This window comes from Ovis canadensis, chromosome 1 (assembly GCF_042477335.2).
Source record: "Ovis canadensis isolate MfBH-ARS-UI-01 breed Bighorn chromosome 1, ARS-UI_OviCan_v2, whole genome shotgun sequence".
Taxonomy (NCBI): Eukaryota; Metazoa; Chordata; class Mammalia; order Artiodactyla; family Bovidae; genus Ovis; species Ovis canadensis.
Genome location: NC_091245.1, coordinates 141,981,980 through 141,999,523, shown reverse-complemented (window position 1 = coordinate 141,999,523; position 17,544 = coordinate 141,981,980). Strand labels below are relative to the sequence as shown.

The 17,544-nt window shown below is 40.4% G+C and overlaps 1 protein-coding gene across 2 annotated transcripts in view; it reads left to right on the top strand.

Moving 5' to 3' along the window:
- LOC138418512 (uncharacterized) overlaps positions 1-16,806 on the top strand; it is a 247,343-nt gene extending 230,537 nt beyond the window's left edge. For both annotated transcript variants that reach the window (XR_011248650.1, XR_011248640.1), the window contains one exon: positions 15,427-16,806. The gene's annotated coding sequence lies outside the window, so the exon portion shown is untranslated. The remainder of the gene's footprint in view (positions 1-15,426) is intronic.
- The last annotated feature ends 738 nt before the right edge of the window (positions 16,807-17,544 follow it).

Here is a 17,544-nt window from a genome sequence, read left to right as displayed (position 1 = left end):
AGAACTGAAAGAGACATGTGTACCCCAATGTTCACCACAGCACTGTTTATAATAGCCAGGACATGGAAGCAACCTAGATGTCCATCAGCAGATGAATGGGTAAGAAAGCTGTGGTACACATATACAATGGAATATTCCTCAGCCATTAAAAAGAATACATTTGAATCAGTTCTAATGAGGTGAATGAAACTGGAGCAGATTATACAGAGTGAAGTAAGCCAGAAAGAAAAACACCAATACAGTATACTAACGCATATATATGGAATTTAGAAAAATGGTAACAATAACCCTGTATGTGAGACATCAAAAGAGACACAGATGTATAGAGAACAGTCTTTTGGACTCTGTGGGAGAGGGAGAGGGTGGGATGATTTGGGAGAATGGCATTGAAATATGTATAATATCATATATGAAATGAATCGCCAGTCCAAATAAAATATGTTATGCAACGAATCAATGCATGATACTGGATGCTTGGGGCTAGTGCACTGAGACGACCCAGAGGGATGGTACAGGGAGGGAGGAAGGAGGGGGCTTCAGGATGGGGAACATGTGTATACCTGTGGCAGATTCATGTTGATGTATGGCAAAACCAATACAATACTGTAAAGTAATTAACCTCCAATTAAAATAAATAAATTTATATTAAAAAAAGAACAAACATCGTAATGGGGAAAAGACAATGAAGAGAAGCAGTTTTGGGTAGGGTGGGCAAGGAAGAACTGAGTAAAGATAGTGTATAACATCTGAGCTGACTGAAACCTGCTGGATTCAGTTGCTCAGTCATGTCCAACTCTTTGTAACCCCATGGACTATAACCCACCAGGCTCCTCTGTCCATGGAATTCTCCATGGCAAGAATACCGGAGCAGATTGCTGTTTCCTCATCCAGGGTATCTTCCCGATCCTGGGATTGAACCCATGTCTCTTGTACCTCCTGCATTGGCAAGCAGATTCTTTACCACTGTGCCAAGTGGGAAGCCTGAGACCTGGATGAGAAAGCAAAATATCCAGAGGAAAATTCTCCAAGCTGCAGAAATAATATTTAAAAGAGTCAAATGTCCATCATGAGATGAATGGATAAAGAAGATGTGGTATGTATTATATGTACAATGGGATATTACTTAGCCATAAAAGAATGACATTCTGCTTTTTTGCATCAATATGGATGGACACAGAGAATATTACTCTTAATTAAATAAGTCAGACCGAGAAAGGTACTTTATGATATCAGTTATGTGTGGAATCTAAAAAATAATACAAGTGAATGTAGATGTAAAACAGGAACAGACTCACAGACATAGAAAACAACCTTATGATTACCAAAGGGGAGATGGGAAGTGGGATGGGGAAAATAAGGGTATGGGATTAAGAGATACAAACTGTTATGTGTAAAAGAGATAAGCAACAGGATATATTTGTAGCACAGAGAATTATAGCTATTATATTGTGGCAACTTTTAATGAAGTATACTCTGTAAAATACTGAATCACTATACTATACTCCTAAAAGTAACATAATATTGCAAATCAACTGTACTTCAGTCAAAAATAAAATAAAAAGACTTACAAAGGCCTAAAAATGAAAAAATTTGTTGTAGTGAGTTGAATGGTGATTTCCAAAACAGACATGCCTGTGTCCTAGAACCTGTGATATGACCTTATTTAGAAAAAGAGTCTCCGCACAAGCACATAAATTAAAGATAATGAGATGAGATTATTTTGGATTAAATGTGTGGCCTTTAATGTAGTATAAAGTGCATACAGCAGACAGAGAGATGACAGAGACAGAGAAGAAGGCTGGAGGCAGATATTGGAGTTAAACTGCCAAAAGCCGAGGACTGCTTGGAGTCACCAGAGCTAGAAGGTGGCAAGGAAAACTTCTCTCCTAGAGCCTTCTGAGGAAGCCAGGCTCCTCTGTCCATGGGATTCTCCAGGGAAGAATACTGGTGTGGGTTGATGTGCCCTCCTCCAGGGGACCTTTCTGACCTAGGGATTGAACCTGAGTCTCTTACATCTCTTACCTTGGCAGGCGAGCACCACTTGAGAAGCCCTGGTAAAATTGTTTACTGAAGTGTAAATCATTAGTAGAGGAAAATGTACTTACTATTGAGGTTAGCAATCAGGAGTTCCTCTGGGGCATGACTAAGGCTTAAAAAAGCTTTCTAGGTGGCACTAGTACTTGCCTGAAAGAGACGCTGGTTCGATCTCTGAATTGGGAAGATCCCCTGGAGGCAGGCATAGCAACCCACTCCACCATTCTTGCCTGGAGAATCCCATGGACAGGAGTCTGCCAGGCTACAGTCCATAGGGTCACAAAGAGTCAGACACTACTGAGCGACTAGGCATGCACACAAGGCTTGAAAATCCAAATGCAAACATTATTTAAGCAGCCTTTGTTGAGACAGTGTATTCTAAAAGTCTGATTAATTTTACCTGTATATTGCTCAAAAATGAGTTCATTTCAGTTCAGTTCAGTGTTTCTTGACTTCCTACTTTTCCATTCTAGTCCCATATAATGAAAAGGACATCTTCTTTGGGTGTTAGTTCTAAAAGGTCTTGTAGGTCTTCATAAAACTGTTCTACTTCAGCTTCTTCAGTGTTACTGGTTGGGGCTTAGACTTGGATTACTGTGATATTGAATGGTTTGCCTTGGAAATGAACAGACATCATTCTGTCGTTTTTGAGATTGCATCCAGGTACTGCATTTCAGACTCTTTTGTTGACTATCATGGCTACTCCATTTCTTCTAAGGGATTCCTGCCCACAGTAGTAGATATAATGGTCATCTGAGTTAAATTCACCCATTCCAGTCCATTTTAGTTCACTGATTCCTAGAATGTCGACGTTCGCTCTTGCCATCTCTTGTTTGACCACTTCCAATTTGCCTTGATTCATGGAACTGACATTCCAGGTTCCTATGCAATATTGCTCTTTATAGCATCGGACCTTGCTTCTATCACCAGTCATGTCTGTCGGGGGGCCAGCGTGAGGAACTCTGCCCATGGCAAAGGTCATGAGGAAGGAGGCTTGGCATACGCAAAGGCGTGATCAAGCCTCAGGAAACCCCCTGTTCCCGAGCATCTACCCCAAAACCAGAGTCTGTTTTATGCTCTCCCCCATAATCGTTTTTCTCGGAGAAGGAGTAAATGTGCAGCTCCAAGGCAATAAAAATTCCTGGGTGTGACAAGAGTGTTTCAGCTTACGGACTCCTCTGAAGGTTATCTGGCCCACCTGTATAGGTTCGTCCAGCCACATGTGATTATTTACAGCCTCCCAATCTGAGAGGCACGAGATGTTTTAGACTTACTAAAGGCAAATTCTTTTGAGGAGTTGGAAATTATTAGTATAGTGGGTTGGTTAGGAATTATATTGGTGAAGGGTTTTTCATTTGTTGTGCCAATGATTGCTGCTAATTCCCTGCTCTGGGTGGGACAAGGTTGTCTCAGGTCAAACCTCTCTGCTGACAGTCTAACTTGTGTGACAGGATTATCCATACTCCTGCAATCCATGATTGTTTTCTGCCTCTTAACCATAAGCAGCACAGAGAGTTTTGGAGTACTTTGAAAGTCTTAATTAGCATAGGGCTTTTCTCATTGTTGAGTCAATGATTGCCGCCAGGCCTCCATATCCTTAGGCACCTGGGAATATATTAATCAATGTATTTGGAATATAGAAAAGGAAATATAGTAGTTTTTTAAGGTTAGCAATACTAGACTTTTTGAGTTAATGAATTTTCTCTTTTGTAATAGATCACTGTACTTTGTTATAAATCACTGTGTCCTTGCTATGTAAAATGTAACTTTATCACTATCTTAAGACTAAATAGATCTTGAGGGGAGCATTGGTGAAAGGATTTTCATTTGTTGGCCTATGTTTGCTGCTAAATCTCCATATTCCCTGCCCTTATAACAAATATAATGAACATATAGGAGAAATAAGTATTAACCTTTAAGCATATAGGAGAAATAAGTATTAACCTTTAAGATTAATCATGTTAACCTTGGGTTAAATGAATTCCTTTCTTGACTGTAACTCACTACATCCTCACCCTATAGGAATGTAACTTTATTTGGAGGGTGGTGCCTGGTTTAAGAAAAAACATCCTTGGAAAAAATAAGATTTTAGTTATCAGAAAGAAAGGATCATAAAATCCCTAAAACCTTTTTATGTGAAGCACCTGATTTTGATAAAGGTCAGGACTGCTGACCCCTGTGTGACTCTGTATCCATCCCTATAGGTAACAAAAGGTGTATAAGCAAACCCCAAAATAAAGAAATCGGATCAGTTTCTGGAAAGACTGATTCCCCCATGTCGTTTCTTTCTTGCTCCCTGTTTTTCTGGCTGAATTCCCATCTGGAGCATGGATGCTATTCCATGTAGCCAAGTTATTCAGCCTCTTTTTCTCCACTAATTTCCTACTACAAATGACGACCCTGTATGCAAGTCAGGAAAAAAGACACAGATGGGTATAACGGACTTTTGGTCTCAGAGGGAGAGGGAGAGGGTGGGATGATTTGGGAGAATGGGAATTCTAACATGTATACTATCATGTAAGAATTGAATCGCCAGTCCATGTCTGACGTAGGGTGCAGCATGCTTGGGGCTGGTGCATGGGGATGACCCAGAGAGATGTTGTGGGGAGGGAGGTGGGAGGGGGGGTCATGTTTGGGAACGCATGTAAGAATTAAAGATTTTAAAATTTAAAAAAAAAAAAAAACTTGGGGCTGGGTTAATATCCAAAAGATTAATAAAAAAAAAAAAGATAAATCATTTTCCTATTAATATTAAAAAAAAATTTCCTACTACACTATCCATTTCCAATCTCTATATATATCTGTGAATAAATATGTATTTTTCCAAGGACGCCAACGCCATCCCTACCTTCGAATTCCCTGGATCCACTGGGGCTGGACCCCAGCACATGTCCACAACTGGGTATTATTTTTGCTTTGGCTCCATCCCTTCGTTCTTTCTGGAGTTATTTCTCCACTGATCTCCAGTAGCATATTGGGCACTTACCGACTTGGAGAGTTCCTCTTTCAGTATCCTATCATTTTTCCTTTTCATACTGTTCATGGGGTTCTCAAGGCAAGAATACTGAAGTGGTTTGCCATTCCCTTCTCCAGTGGACCACATTCTTTCAGACCTCTCCACCATGACCCACCCGTATTGGGTGGCCCCACATGGCATGGCTTAGTTTCATTGAGTTAGACAAGGCTGTGGTCCATGTGATTAGATTGACTAGTTTTATGTGATTATGGTTTGTGTCTGCCCTCTGATGCCTCTCTCAACACCTACCATCTTACTTGTGTTTGTCTTACCTTGGACATGGGGTATCTCTTCACGGCTGCTCCAACAAAGTGCAGCTGCTGCTCCTTACCTTGGATGAGGGGTATCTCCTCACAGCCACCCCTCCTAACCTTGAACTTGGAGTAGCTCTCTCGGCCCTCCTGTGCCCATGCAGGCACCGCTCCTTGGAATAAATGAATGTGTCCTTTATTCATGATGTCTTGATTTTCTTAGTTTAGTTTTCACAAGATGATGTCTCTTGGGGACATCACTCCATAATTGCTATCACTGATATCATAATTGCTATCATAATTAATCACTGCAGTGATTAATTCTTGCCTTCATTTATTGTTAAGTGGACTTCTGTTCTTTAAGGGCAAGCTTCCAAGAGCTGAGCTATTTTTCATGTCTCCAAATTTCATCTTTCTATACCAATCTACAGCTCAGAGAGTATCTTTGGAAGTTTAGGGTAACTTGCACTTCAGCATGGAAAGTGATCCCCCCACCCCCCATGTAAGCAATTCTCTGAACTTCATGATTTGCTTAAGTGCTTAATCCACCAACTAGAGAAAATGCAAGAATCAACTTTTAGCCCAAACTCTACTTTAATCTTGGCTCAAGAAGCCTAAAAATCTGGACTTCTCGATGCTCTTTCTAACCCTACTCCATTTAATCAATAATGACTCTGGCAGAAAGAGAAAGTGTATCTTTTTTCCGTAACAGAGGTAATTGAATATTGCCTAATTAGACTAACTACACTGCTTTGATGCCATAGTGATAGCTGATATATAGGAGGCCTGGCAGTGATAATTGTGAGAGAGATTGTTTAATGTAAAATGAAAGTACCAGGTGTGGAGGCCACAGCTATGAATATGGTGTCCTCTTCCCCACTCAAAATGTGAGTGTGGGCTTTTATATTAAAATAGAATATCTTCTATTATTAAAATATGTTATGCTCCTTTCTATGGTTTCTAAATTTATATGCTAATACTTTTACTTTGTGGCTTCCCAGGTGGCTCAGTGGTAAAGAACCCACCTGCCAATGCAGGTCACATGAGAGAAAAGGGTTTAATCCCTGGGTTGGGAAGATTCCCTGGAGGAGGGAGGTCATGACAACCCACTCCAGTATTCTTCCTGGAGAATCCCTTGGACAGAGGAGCCTGGCAGACTACAGTTCATAGGCTTGAAAAGAGTAGGACATGACTGGAGCGACTTAGCATGCATGGACACCATTACTTTAGATTGCTTGAGTTATTTTTGCTTGGGCAGGAGATAGCAGTGATAGTAGGGAGGAATACACCACTGGCCCTCCCTGCATTCACATTGCAATAAATATAAAATCATCAAGACCAGGGAAAGCTAGAATGCCACATATAGTGACCTTTCTGGTCTCATTTTGACTAGAATTAAGCTGAGTTATTATGTCTGCTAAGAGTATGGGTACCTGATCTCCTTGCAAAGGAAACTGAAATAGAAAGAATCTTGGAGAAAAGCTACCAGCTTAGACATTGTGCCACCAGGTTTGACTTACAGCGATTTGGTGGAGGTGAGGATGGCAAAAATGTATGAGGCAACACAATTGAGTACAGAGGACAGAAGGCCATTTTAAAAAATAGATGTGACATGGACTCTATAACTCTAACCTCCACTCTTGGAAAAGTAGCCACCAGCTCTTTCATTGTATTGGTTGTGCTGTGTCTCCACAGTCTGTAGGAAAACATCACATTTTTCCTCTAACCCATTGATGAATAGTTACTATGTTCCATGCTTGTGAGGAGTCCAGGGGTTAGCTGCATTTCGTTATATGAAGCTGTTTATGGAGGAAGGAGTTGACTTGGGTACCTGTGTAATCAGGTGAAAGAGGCCAAACTTAAAAGCTCTGTTTTCTGGGAAAAAAAGGAGAAATTGATTCTGTTAATGATAACGGAGTTTACATTTTTTTTCCTGAAATTCCAAATAGGAGAACTGGAAATTATGGATGAACTTGAATATGTTTCTTGTCATTTATGCAATTCTGAAATTTTTGTTAATATAATATGGGATTCTGTAAATTTCAAAATATTTTTGCTTTGTAAAGTGACATAATTCCTGATGAGGTAATTTGGGTAGAGGAGAGAAAGAGAGAGAGAGAGAGAGACTGGAAATAGGCATAAAGATGAAGATCTATGACCTTTTGTAGCTGTATCTTGCTTGATATATTACCTTCATATTCATGAATTTAGAAAAATCCTATACTTAAGAGTGGTAGATAACAAGAGCTGAAAAATGTAATGCCAAACGAAAAAGAGAAACAAAAATTCTGATACCCATTAAACTATGTGTAAAAAATGGCAAGATTTCTATATAGGTATATTAAATCTATGACAAACTCTTTATAATTGAACTACAAAGTGAATGGCATGCAAAGTGATAGAATAATGCTTTCAAATGAGGAGTAATTATCAGCATCAGGAGAAATATCAATAACCTCAGATATGCAGATGACACCACCCTTACAGCAGAAAATGAAGAAGAACTAAAGAGCCTCTTGATGAAAGTGAAAGAAGAGCGAAAAAGTTGGCTTAATGTTCAACATTCAGAAAACTAAGATCATGGCATGTGGTCCCATCAGTTAAGTTCAGTCGCTCAGTCGTGTCCGACTCTTTGCGACCCCATGAATTGCAGCACGCCAGGCCTCCCTGTCCATCACCAACTCCCAGAGTTCACTCAGACTCATGTCCATCGAGTCAGTGATGCCATCCAGCCATCTCATCCTCTGTCATCCCCTTTTTCTCCTGCCCCCAGTCCCTCCCAGCATCAGAGTCTTCTCCAATGAGTCAACTCTTTGCATGAGGTGGTGTAAGTACTGGAGTTTCAGCTTTGGCATCATTCCTTCCAAAGAAATCCCAGGGCTGATCTCCTTCAGAATGGACTGGTTGGATCTCCTTGCAGTCCAAGGGACTTTCAAGAGTCTTCTCCAACACCATAGTTCCAAAGCATCAATTCTCCGTTGAGAAATCTGTATGTAGATCAGGAAGCAACGGTTAGAACTGGACATGGAGCAACAGACTGGTTTCAAATAGGAAAAGGAGTACGTCAAGGCTGTATATTGTCACCCTGCTTATTTAACTTCTATGCAGAGTACATCATGAGAAACTCTGGGCTGGAAGAAACACAAGCTGGAATCAAGATTGCTGGGAGAAATATCAATCACCTCAGATATGCAGATGACATCACCCTTATGGCAGAAAGTGAAGAGGAACTCAAAAGCCTCTTGATGAAAGTGAAAGTGAAGAGTGAAAAAGTTGGCCTAAAGCTCAACATTCAGAAAACGAAGATTATGGCATCCGGTCCCATCACTTCATGGGAAATAGATGGAGAAACAGTGGAAACTGTGTCAGACTTTATTTTGGGGGGCTCCAAAATCACTGCAGATGGTGACTGCAGCCATGAAATTAAAAGACGCTTACTCTTTGGAAGAAAAGTTATAACCAACCTAGATAGCATTGAAAAGCAGGGACATTAGTTTGCCAACAAAGCTCCATCTAGTCAAGGCTATGGTTTTTCCAGTGGTCATGTATGGATGTGAGAGTTGGGCTGTGGTCCCATCACTTCATGGCAAATAGATGGGGAAACAGTGGCTGACTTTATTTTTCTGGGCTCCAAAATCACTGCAGATGGTTATTGCAGCCATGAAATTAAAAGATGCTTACTCTTTGGAAGGAAAGTTATGACCAACCTACATAGCATATTAAAAAGCAGAAATATTACTTTGCCCACAAAGGTCTGCTTGGTCAAGGCTATGGTGTTTCCAGTGGTCATGTATAGATGTGAGAGTTGGACTGTGAAGAAAGCTGAGCACTGAAAAATTGATGCTTTTGAAATGTTGTGTTGGAGAAGACTTGAAAGTCCCTTGGACTGCAAGGAGATCAATCCAGTCCATCCTAAAGGAGATCAGTCCTGGGTGTTCATTGGAAGGACTGATGTTGAAGCTGAAACTCCAAAACTTTGGCTACCTGATGCAAAGAGCTGACTTATTTGAGAAGACCCTGATGCTGGGAAACATTGAGGGCAGGAGGAGAAGGGGATAACAGAGGATGAGATGGTTGGATGGCATCACCAACTCAAAGGACATGGGTTTGGGTGAAATCTGGGAGTTGGTGATGGACAGGGAGGCCTGGTGTACTGCAGTTCATGAGGTCGCAAAGAGTCAGATACGACTGAGAGACTGAACTGAACTGAACTATACAGACATATTGATGATACTGTAGACTGAAAAAAAATTTTTTTTGTATTCATTTTGTATTTACATCCATCTTGACATCCATTTTGACATCCATCTTTAAAGTAGTGAGGTTGAGGGGCAGAAAGGCAACGTGCAGTTTATTGTTTGCTTGTTTTTAAATTTTTGGCTCCTCTGAGTCTTTGCTGTGACATGTGGCTATCTCTAGTGGTGGCTTCTGTAGTTGCAGAGCATGGACCCCAAGCATGTGGGATCTTAGTTCTCCAAGCAGGGATCGAATTCAAGTCCCCTGCCTTGGATGGTGGATTCTTAACCATCAGACCACCAGGGAAGTCCCCTCTCTACACACAGTTTTAGATCTATAGAGACATACTAGATTTGTTCCAATGTTTAGGACTTCAAAAGTTTGAAAAAAAAAAAAGCCAGCTTATAATGATTTTCAGATGAGCTCAAAGAATATTTGATTATTATTAATTCATTTCAGATTTGAAAGTTGAGATGAACACAGTTATAGAACTATATAAAATTACTATTTTCTGTTTGGGAAGAATTTTTATGACTACACTGCTCTTGCATAGTCTATACAATGTCAACGGAGCAGACTGTAAATTTTAGCTTTAGTAATGACTGATGGTGATACTCTTGAATAATCTTATCAACAGTTGAACAGATACAGCTGACCTAAATATTTTCTTGTCATTGGTCAGTTACTAAGTCATGTCTGACTCTTTGAGACCCCACCGACTACAGCATGCCATGTCTCCCGGTCCCTCAGTATCTCCTGGAATTTGCCCAAGTTCAAGTCTATTGAATTGGTGATGCTATCCAACCATCTCATCTGCCACCTTCTTCTCCTTTTGCCTTCAGTCTTTGCCAGCATCAGCATCTTTTCCAGTGAGTTGGCTCTTGGCATAAGATGCCAAATTATTGAAGCTTCAACAGCATCAGTCCTTCCAATGAGTATTCAGGTTTGATTTCCTTCAGGGTTGACTGGTTTGATCACCCTGTTGTCCAAGAGACTCTCAAGAGTCTTCTCCAGCCCCACAATTTGAAAGCATCAGTTCTTCAGTGCTCAGCCTTCTTTATGGTCCAATTCTCACATCCATTCATGACTACTGGAAAGACCATAGCTTTGACTCTATGGACCTTATGTTTGTGCTTTCTAATACATTGTCTAGGTTTGGCATAGCTTTCCTTCCAAGAAGTAAGCATCTTCTAGAAACATAATATTAGTCAAAGATGTCATTTATGCAGATAAAAAGTAATGTTTGATAAATTATTTTGGAAAATTTTAAGTTTGCCAAATCCAAGTGTGAAATTATAGAATTTATCTGTTTTTATTAACCAGATTGACTAGATAATGAACAGAACTGCAATTCACACTACATTCTATTATAATTATAAATTCAAATAAAATATGACTGTTTTCATATAATGTGATTTAGTTTTATCTTTTCATTTTAATTTCCACTTATATAGTTTGCTAGGGTTGCTATAACAAAATATCACAGACTGGATGGCTTAAAAAATAGAAATTAATTATATTACAGTTCTGGAGGCTAGAAGTCCAATATTAAGGTGTTAGATCATTTGATTTCTTCTGAAGTCTCTCTCTGGCTTGCAGATGGCCGCCTTCTTGCTGTATCCTCATATGGGCCTTTCTCTGTGTGCATACATCTCTAGTTTATCTTTTTTGTGTTCAAATTTCCTCTTCTAAGAACACCAGTCAGATTGGATTAGTACCCACCCTAATGGCCTTATTTTGACTTGATTGCCTTCTTAGAGACCTTGTCTCCTAAGATTCTGAGGTACTAGGAGTTAGGACTTCAACATATGAATTTTGGGGCGACACAGTTTAGCCCTAACACCAATGTAATTCACACACCTAACCATATTTGTTGAACCCTTCCTAGGAATCAGCACTGAGAAATACACAGAGGATACAATAGAGATATATAGGTGATCCAATAGAGATGAAGGGCTACAATAGAGACCTGGAGTTTCAGATGCTTATTACATTATCCCAGGAGTGTCATAGAGTTGATCAAGTTGCTTTCATTGAACTAACAGCTTAATGAAGGGAAATTCAACCAAATAGCTACATATTTATAGATAAGATGATAAACTATTTGAAGGTAATGAAAGCGCATGTGATAAAGGTCAATGAATGGATGGGGTGAGAGAGGAAGTGTCGGAAACCTGCATAGGTGAGATCTTTAAGAAAAGCATCCATGGAGGGGCATTTCCTTTGAGGTGTGAGAGATTGTGTTAAACACACACACACACACACAAACAAGTAACACAACTTTAAGGGGGAAAAAAGACAAAAAAGCCAACAAATAACAAAAACCCCAAACTGAAGTGAGGTCAAGGTAGTCTAAGCATAATGAATTTGTGAAATAAAACTGGATGGAGGCACATCAAGTATTTGGATTCATATGATCCTGGAAGCCTTGACAAGGAGTCTGGGTTTTATCTGAATCACAGTATGTAACATTTAAACATGTTTAAGTAAGAAACTATTTCTGCTTTAAAAACCTTACCCTGGCTGTTGTGAAGTGGAAGGAACAGAGTAGGCGCAAGGAACGCATGTAAAGGCAGTGAGTTGTTAAGGGCAGTGGTGATGGTGGACTGGATAAACCTAGTAGCAATGAAGATGTGTAAAGCAGATTGACCCCCAATATATTTGAAGGGTAGAAATGACAAGCTTTGCAGGAAAGTTGGATGCTAGAGTAAGTAGAACCAAGAGTGACTTCCATATTTGAGCAGCTAAGTAGATATTAGTGCTGTGAAATGAAATATTTTCTCCTCTATGCTCTACCAGCAAACAAGCCTTTTCCAAATGCAAATTTCTGAGCCCAGGTGAAAACAAAGCTGGGTATTTGGAAGCCATCAGCTTCTTCTTCCTGAGCAAGCACTGAGGAGCTGGGGGATGTGGGAGGCGGCCATCTGCCACATTTGCCTCTCATACGGTAAACAGGGAGTTAATATGTGAATAAGAAAGCATGGTTGGCCCCAGATAGCTAGATGCCTTTGAAAGAAATGATTTCAGCAAGCCTGGACACTTGTACCTTTTCATACCTAGAAGATCGCTAAATCTCTTCACTTGAGATATTTAATTTTCTCTTAATTAACAGTTAGCTTTTAATATTCAGATTACCTGCCCCTTGCTGCAGACTTGTATATAGCCTGGCCCCTTGCTGCAGACTTGTATATAGCCTGGCCCCTTTCCTGCCTCCTCAGAGTCAGCTCTCTTGAGGTCACCTACATTCCCACTGAATAAAACCTGGGCATACACACCAAGGAAACCAGAATTGAAAGAGACACGTGTACCCCAATGTTCATCGCAGCACTGTTTTTAATAACCAGGACATGGAAGCAACCTAGATGTCCATCAGCAGATGAATGGATAAGAAAGCTGTGGTACATATACACAATGGAGTATTACTCAGCCATTAAAAAGAATACATTTGAATCAGTTCTAATGAGGTGGATGAAACTGGAGCCTATTATACGAGTGAAGTAAGTCAGAAAGAAAAACAGCAATACAGTATACTAATGCATATATATGGAATTTAGAAAGATGGTAATGATAACCCTGCAGCCACGAAATTAAGAGACGCTTACTCCTTGGAAGGAAAGTTATGACCAACCTAGATAGCGTATTGAAAAGCAGAGACATTTCTTTGCCAACAAAGATCCGTCTAGTCAAGGCTATGGTTTTTCCAGTGGTCATGTATAGATGAGAGAGCTGGACTGTGAAGAAAGCTGAGCGCCAAAGAATTGATGCTTTTGAACTGTGGTGTTGGAGAAGATTCTTGAGAGTCCCTTGGACTGGAAAGGAAATCCAACGAGTCCATTCTGAAGGAGATGAGCCTTGGGTGTTCTTTGGAAGTAATGATGCTAAAGCTGAAACTCCAGTACTTTAGCCACTTCATATGAAGAGTTGACTCACTGGAAAAGACTCTGATGCTGGGAGGGATTGGGGGCAGGAGGAGAAGGGAATGACAGAGGATGAGATGGCTGGATGACATCACTGACTCCATGGATATGAATTTGTGTGAACTCTGGGAGTTGGTGATGGACAGGGAGGCTTGGCGTGCTGTGATTCATGGGGTCGCGAAAAGTCGGACACGACTGAGTGACTGAACTGAACTGAACTGAACTGAAGAATAACCCTGTATGTGAAACAGCGAAAGAGACATAGATGTATAGAAGAGTCTTCTGGACTCTGCGGAAGAGGAAGAGGTTGGGATGATTTGGAAGAATGGCATTGAAACATATATAATATCATATATGAAATGAATCGCCAGTCTAGGTTCTATGCAGGATACAGGATGCTTGGGGCTGGTACACTGGGATGACCCAGAGGGATGGTATGGGGAGGGAGGTGGGAGGGGGCTTCAGTATGGGGAACACGTGTATACCCATGGCAGATTCATGTTGATGTATGCCAAATCAATACAATATTGTAAAGTAATTAGCTTCCAATTAAAATAAATAAAACCAGAATTGAAAGAGACACATGTACCCCAATGTTCATCGCAGCACTGTTTATAATAGCCAGGACATGGAAACAACCTAGATGTCCATCAGCAGATGAATGGATAAGAAAGCTGTGGTACATATACACAATGGAGTATTACTCAGCCGTTAAAAAGAATACATTTGAATCAGTTCTGATGAGATGGATGAAACTGGAGCCGATTATACAGAGTGAAGTAAGCCAGAAAGATAAACACCAATACAGTATACTAACACATATATATGGAATTTAGAAAGATAGCAATGACGACCCTGTATGCAAGACAGCAAAAAAGACACAGATGTGTATAATGGACTTTAGGACTCAGAGGGAGAGGGAGAGGGTGGGATGATTTGGGAGAATGGCATTGTAACATGTATACTAACATGTAAGAATCGAATTGCCAGTCTATGTCCGATGCAGGATACAGCATGCTTGGGGCTGGTGCACGGTGATGACCCAGAGAGATGTTATGGGGAGGGAGGTGGGAGGGGGGTGCATGTTTGGGAACGCATGTACACCCATGGTGGATTCAAGTCAATGTATGGCAAAACCAATACAGTATTGTAAAGTAAAATAAAGTATTAAAAAAAAATAAAATAAATAAATTTATATTTAAAAAAACCCTTAACTCTCAACTTTCAGGTTGCCTCTATTTCTATAGATGACAGTGCCATTTGCTGTGAAGGAGTGTGTATGTGTATGTGGGAGGGGAAGAGTTGGAGTAGGAGGGGTAGGGATTTACATAGGGAGTGAGCTTGAGAAGAGGTGTTGAGATCTGTTTCAGTTCAGTTCAGCTCAGTCCCTCAGTCGTGTCCAACTCTTTGTGACCCCATGAACCACAGCCCGCCAGGCCTCCCTGTCCATCACCCAACTCCAACTCCCAGAGTCCATCCAAATCCATGTCCATTGAGTCAGTGGTGCCATCCAACCATCTCATCCTCTATCATCCCCTTCTCCTGCCCTCAATCTTTCCCAGCATCAGGGTCTTTTCCAATGAGTCAACTCTTCACATCAGGTGGCCAAAGTATTGGAGTTTCAGCTTCAACATCAGTCCTTCCAATGAACACCCAGGACTGATCTCCTTTAGGATGGACAGGTTGGATCTCCTTGCAGTCCAAGGGATTCTCAAGAGTCTTCTCCAACACCACAATTCAAAAGCATCAATTCTTCTGCACTCAGCCTTCTTTATAGTCCAACTCTCACATCCATACATGACAACTGGAAAAACCATAGCCTTGATCTGTGAATTTAGATTTGTTCATTTTTTCCCTACTTAATAAAACATTCTCTTTTTGTAAAGAATAATTTTAAATACATATATATTCTGAATTTCAACCTTGAATTTTGAATGAATATTAAATTAACCACCAAACACTGACATTTCAGGCTGAAGATATCTGCCACAATTTGATATGGTGACTGCAGCCAATACTTCGGCTTTAGACCTCAAATCACTTGGAAGAGTTGAAGATCTAAAGGACATTGGGGAATAAGACAGAGAGGGTGAAGCCAGAGGGCAGAGATACATCATGGAATGAAGGAAAGTATCAAGAGTGGGCTCTGGAGGGCAGGAGAGATGGGCAAGATGAAGAGCAGAAGACAAGTCCAGCTTCGCTTTCCTATTACCTCAATTTTTTTTGGAGACCTGGAGTTTCAGGTGCTTATATTATCCTAGAAGTGTCGTAGAGATGATCAAATACAGACGTTATATGAAAGCAGAAAAAAGTAAGTGAAGGTGGAGGAAAAAAATATCCGTTTATTGATGATAACTAAAATGAAGATCATGGCATCTGGTCCCATCACTTCATGGGAAATAGATGGGGAAACAGTGGAAACAGTGTCAGACTTTATTTTTTTGGGCTCCAAAATCACTGCAGATGGTGACTGCAGCCATGAAATTAAAAGATGCTTACTCCTTGGAAGAAAAGTTATGACCAACCTAGATAGCATATTCAAAAGCAGAGACATTACTTTGCCGAATAAGGTCCGTCTAGTCAAGGCCATGGTTTTTCCTGTGGTCATGTATGGATGTGAGAGTTAGACTGTGAAGAAGGCTGAGCACCAAAGAATTGATGCTTTTGAACTGTGGTGTTGGAGAAGACTCTTGAGAGTCCCTTGGACTGCAAGGAATCCAAAGAGTCTATTCTGAAGGAGATCAGCCCTGGGATTTCTTTGGAAGGAATGATGCTAAAGCTGAAGCTCCAGTACTTTGGCCACCTCATGCGAAGAGTTGACTCATTGGAAAAGACTCTGATGCTGGGAGGGATTGGGGGAAGGAGGAGAAGGGGATGACCGAGAATGAGATGGCTGGATGGCATCATGGGCTGGATGGCATCATGGACTGGATGGACGTGAGTCTGAGTGAACTCTGGGAGTTGGTGATGGACAGGGAGGCCTGGCGTGCTGCGATTCATGGGGTCGCAAAGAGTCAGACACAACTGAGTGACTGAACTGAACTGAAAGACTCAGAATTAAAATGATATCTGTGAGCTTAACTTGCTTTCAGCTTAAGATTTGACTAAGGGCTTAGGTACAGCTCTTTTTCTCCTATACAATAGACTAGGTATTGGACATTTATAGATGACATAGATTCCAGACTCTGTCAGAAGGTTTCATCTTTGTGTTCCTATCTAATTTGTTGGTGCTGTTATTAAAGATGTCTTGGAGGGGTAATGTCAAATTATTTGAAACTAAAAGCTGTCATACTAGATTTAAAAAGTGCAGTAGCAGAGTATTTTAGAACTTTAATAAAATTGCCAACCAAAATGCTTTTAGCATGACTTTGCAAATTATAAATCTGGCAGAGATTTTAAGAAACGTTTGGCTGCTCTTGCTTTAGTGATTTAGTGAGGTTTAGTGATTTAGTAAACACTCCCTGTTAACAGTTTCTTAAATATTTAATGGTCTAAGCAGAAAGATAGAATGATAAACAATTTGCTGTTGATGAAGAAAATAAATCATTTGACATAACCGTAACTATTGGGGCCTAAAAGAATCTCCTGTTTCAATAAGTTAAGAAAAGCCTGTTTGTTATTTTCAAATGTTTCTTAATTTTGAAAATAACTTATAATGAAAATCAGTGGTCAGGAAAATAAACTAGAATCTAATATGCATGAAATATGTACTTGAGAGTCTAAGTAAAAACTACAGAGCGTCTTAAATAGATGAGGCTCTCCTGGGGGCTCAGACAGTGAAGAATCTGCCCGCAATGCAGGAGACCCAGGTTTGATCCCTAAGTCAGGAAAATTCCCTAGAGAGGGAAATGACAACCCACTCCAATATTCTTGCCTGGAGAATCCCATGGACAGAGGAGCTTGGCAGGCCCCAGTCCACGGAGTCACAAAGAATCAGACACGACTGAGCAACTAACTTTCAACACTTTTTGTTACAGATATAATCAAGAGTTGAATATGATTCTAAAAGTAGGAAAAAACACTTTAGCTGTTCTGTCATTCTCAGCTTCTCTAGAAGTTTGATTGGCAGTAAAGATTCTTTTGAGTGTTT